This window comes from Salvelinus sp. IW2-2015, linkage group LG28 (assembly GCF_002910315.2).
Source record: "Salvelinus sp. IW2-2015 linkage group LG28, ASM291031v2, whole genome shotgun sequence".
Taxonomy (NCBI): Eukaryota; Metazoa; Chordata; class Actinopteri; order Salmoniformes; family Salmonidae; genus Salvelinus; species Salvelinus sp. IW2-2015.
In genome coordinates, this window is record NC_036868.1 from 1,989,072 (window position 1) to 1,994,111 (window position 5,040).

The following is a 5,040-nucleotide window of genomic DNA, read 5'->3' on the forward strand; positions in this document are numbered from 1 at the left end:
TGTCTATGTATGCTGATGACTCAACACTATACACGTCAGCTATCACAGCAAGTGAAATCACTGCAACATTTAACAAAGAGCTGCAGTCAGTTTCAGAATGGGTGGTAAGAAATAGGTTAGTCCCAAATATTTCAAAAACTTAAAGCACTGTATTTGGGACAATAAACCCTAAACCTCATCTAAATCTTGTAATGAATTATATGGAAATTGAGAAAGTTGAGGAGAATAAACTGCTGGTAGTAACCCTGGATTGTAAACTGTCATGGTCAAAACATATTAATGCAACAGCAGCTAAGATGGGGAAAGGTCTGTCCATAATAAAAGATGCTCTGCCTTCTTTGTTGCACCTGAACTACTGTCCAGTCGATTGGTCAGGTGTCACAAAGGGACTTATGAAAATGTAAATTGACACAGATGAGGGCAGTATGGCTGGCCCTTAAATGTACATGGAGAGCTGACATGAACAATATGCATGTCAATCTCTCCTGGCTCAAAGTAAAGGAGAGATTGACTTAATCCGTTCTTGTATTTGTGAGAGGTATTGCCATGTTGAATGCACCGAGCTGTCTGTTTAAACTACTAGCACACAACTCAGACACCAATGCACACCCACAAGACATGCCACAAGAGGTCTCTTCACAGTCCCCAAGTCCAGAACAGACTATGGAAGGCGCACAGTACTACATAGAGACATGACTACATGGAATTCTATTCCACATCAAGTATCTGATGCAAGCAGTAGAATCAGATTTAAAAAACTGATGAAAATACACTTTATGGAATAGCGGGGACTGTGAAGAGACACACACACAGGCACAGACTCATACATTTTCTTTTTATTTTACCGTTATTTTACCAGGTAAATTGACTGAGAACACGTTCTCATTTGCAGCAATGACCTGGGGAATAGTTACAGGGGAGAGGAGGGGGATGAATGAGCCAATTGTAAACTGGGGATTATTAGGTGACCGTGATGGTTGAGGGCCAGATTGGGAATTTAGCCAGGACACCGGGGTTAACACCCCTACTCTTACGATAAGTGCCATGGGATCTTTAATGACCTCAGAGAGTCAGGACACCCGTTTAACGTCCCATCCGAAAGACAGCACCCTACACAGAGCAGTGTCCCCAATCACTGCCCTGGGGCATTGGGATCTTTGTTTAGACCAGAGGAAAGAGTGCCTCCTACTGGCCCTCCAACACCACTTCCAGCAGCACCTGGTCTCCCATCCAGGGACTGACCAGGACCAACCCTGCTTAGCTTCAGAAGCAAGCCAGCAGTGGTATGCAGGGTGGTATGCTGCTGGCCCAATACACACACACAATAACATATGCTCTATACACACATGTACACATGGATTTTGTATTGTAGATACAGTTGAAGTCTGAAGTTTACATACACCTTAGCCAAATACATTTAAATGCAGTTTTTCACAATTCCTGACATTTATTGACATTCATTCCTGACATTTACACAATTCCTGACAAATCCCCTGTCTTAGGTCAGTTAGGATCACCACTTTATTTTAACGAATGTGAAATGTCAGAATAATAGTAGAGAGAATGATTTATTTCATCTTTTATTTCTTTCATCACATTCCCAGTGGGTCAGAAGTTTACACACTCAATTAGTATTTGGTAGCATTGCCTTTATATTGTTTAACTTGGGTCAAACGTTTCGGGTAGCCTTCCACAAGCTTCCCACAGTAAGTTGGCTGGATTTTGGCCCATTCCTCCTGACAGAGCTGGTGTAACTGAGTCAGGTTTGTAGGCCTCCTTGCTCGCACAAGCTTTTTCAGTTCTGCCCACAAATTTTCTATAGGTTTGAGGTCAGGGCTTTGTGATGGCCACTCCAATACCTTGACTTTGTTGTCATTAAGCCATTTTGCCATAACTTTGGAAGTATGCTTGGGGTCATTGTCCATTTGGAAGACCCATTTGCGACCAAGCTTTAACTTCCTGACTGATGTCTTGAGATCTTGTTTCAATATATCCACATAATTTTCCAGTCTCATGATGCTATCTATTTTGTGAAGTGCACCAGTCCCTCCTGCAGTAAAGCACCCCACAACATGATGCTGCCACCCCCGTGCTTCATGGATGGTATGACATTCTTCAGCTTGCAAGCCTCCCCCTTTTTCCTCCAAACATAACAATGGTCATTATGACCAAACAGTTCTATTTTTGTTTCATCAGACCAGAGGACATTTCTCCAAAAAATACAATCTTTGTCCCCATGTGCAGTTGCAAACCGTAGTCTGTCATTTTTATGATGGTTTTGGAACAGTGGCTTCTAACTTGCTGAGCGGCCTTTCAGGTTATGTCGATATAGGACTCATTTTACTGTGGATATACATACTTTTGTACCTGTTTCCTCCAGCATCTTCACAAGGTCGTTTGCTGTTGTTCTGGGATTGATTTGCACTTTTCGCACCAAAGTATGTTAATCTCTAGGAGACAGAATGCGTCTCCTTCCTGAGCGGTATGACGGCTGTGTGGTCCCATGGTGTTTATACTTGCGTACTATTGCTTGTACAGATGAACGTGGTACCTTCAGGCATTTGGAAATTGCTCCCAAGGATGAACCAGACTTGTAGAGGTCTTTAATTATTTTTCTGAGGTCTTGGCTGATTTCTTTTGATTTTCCCAGGATGTCAAGCAAAGAGGCACTGAGTTTGAAGGTAGACCTTGAAATACATCCACAGGTACACCTCCAAATGACTCAAATTATGTCAATTAGCCTATCAGAAGGCTAATGTGTCATGATCGTGTTGACGTGAAAGAGAGGACCAAGGCGCAACATGACTTGAATACATCTTCTTTAATTATAACGACGAAGATGAACACGTAACACTTAACACACTTAACACACTAACCAAACAACAAACGATCGTGAAACCTAAACCGCAAGTGCACACACAAACTACTTACGTCGACATATACATATACAATGACCCACAACAGCTAAAGCCTATGGCAGCCTTAAATATGGTTCCCAATTAGAGACAACAGAAACCAGCTGTCTCTAATTGAGAACCCATTCAGGCCACCATAGACTTTCCTAGAAAACTACACACACCCATAGACACAGCTAGATACATACACTCAACACAAACCCATACACTACAACCAACACCCCGCTCTACCATATAATACCCCAAAATACACACATAACCCATGTCACACCCTGACCTAACTAAAATAATAAATAAAACAAATAATACTAAGGCCAGGGCGTGACATAATGACATAATTTTCTGGAATCTTCCAAGCTGTTTAAAGGCACAGTCAACTTAGTGTATGTAAACTTCTGACCCACTGGAATTATGAAAGAGTGAAATATAAGTGAAATAATCTGTCTGTAAACAATTGTTGGAAAAATTACTTGTGTCATGCACAAAGTAGATGTCCTAACCGATTTGCCAAAACTATAGTTTGTTAATAAGAAATTTGTGGAGTGGTTGAAAAACTTGTTTAAATGACTCCAAGCTAAGTGTATGTAAACATCCGACTTCAACTGTATGTGCTAGTAGAGTAGTAGCCTGAGGGCACACACTTAATGTGTTGTGAAAAGTGTTCAAATGTTATAATTACCTTCATTTTGCTGGACCCCAGGAACAATAGCTTCTGCCTTGACAGCAGCTAATGTGGATCCATAATAGACACAAATGCAAAAGCTCCTTTTGCTGCCAAAGACATTAAACAACTGTTTAATTTACACAGTTTAAAAGTAGACTTAGTGATATAATGTAATCAATAGAGTTGGCCAACTTCCTGCTTACGGACATCATCAACAACAACAAAATTCCACAACCATTGGATCTTTACAATTATACCCTCCCTTGAAGCATGACTGCAGTAGGAGGAGACAATCGTAGTCGTGGCAGATTCAGATTAGAATTGTATTATTGTTGATTGTTCAGCCTGTTGGGCCTGGTCCCAGATCTATTTGTGCTATCATGTCAACTCAGTTTGTCACTCATTGTCATGCCAAAGAGCGGACATGATAGCACGAACAGATCAGGGACTAGGCTAGTCACCCGCAGTGTTTGATGTTGTTATAACATGTTATATCATTGTTATGAATAGGAACTACACTGTCAACCTGAACATTTACGCTCTGACAAAAAACATGGTTGACATGAACTAAGTGTAACTATGCATTTCACGATTTCTGCCGAAGTCGATGTCTCTCCTTGTTCGGGCGGTGTTCGGCGGTCGATGTCGACGGTCTTCTAGCCATCGCCGATCCACTTTCATTTTCCATTTGTTTTGTCTTCTTTTCCCACACACCTAGTTTTCATTTCCCTCATTACATGTTGTGTATTTAACCCTCTGTTCCCCCCATGTCTTTGTGTGGTATTGTTTGTTGTAGGTGCTTGTGCACATTTGTTTGACTGGTGCGCGTCGGGTTATTGTGCCCATATTTTGTATTTCTTATGCCATTGGTTTTACTATTAAACTGCTCCGGGTTTTTACCAAGTTCTGCTCTCCTGTGTCTGACTTCCCTGCCACCAGTTTTGCACCCCTTACAATGCAGGTAATGGACTGACCTTTGACCTGTGTCCTTGTATACTGTGTCACGACGTGGCCTTTTGGGTGTATAACATGGCTCACCCCCTTCTCTCTCTCTCTCTCTCTCTCTCTCTCCCACGTCAGGTTTTACAACGGTCATAAATACCTGGTAGAAACTGCCATGCAGTATTGAGGGAGAGAGTCTACCAGAACAAAGAGCTTCTCTTCGTTCAAAACTGGCAAAATGGGAGAACGAAAAAATATTTATATTTTTGAGAATGTGGGAATGGTCCGTGGACACTTAAGAGACAGTCATGTCGAGTGTGTTTCATTTGGTGATCTCATGAAGGACAGGAAACACACATAACTGTCTCTTAAAGTGTACTTTTCCCAGCTGTCAGGTTTACATCTAAATATTGTGAAATGTATGTGATTAAACATTCAACTATTTGTGAAAAGATGTGATGTTAATCTTCTCAATGAGAGTATGGATTTTCATATAAAGATTAACTAGTCAGTGGCTAC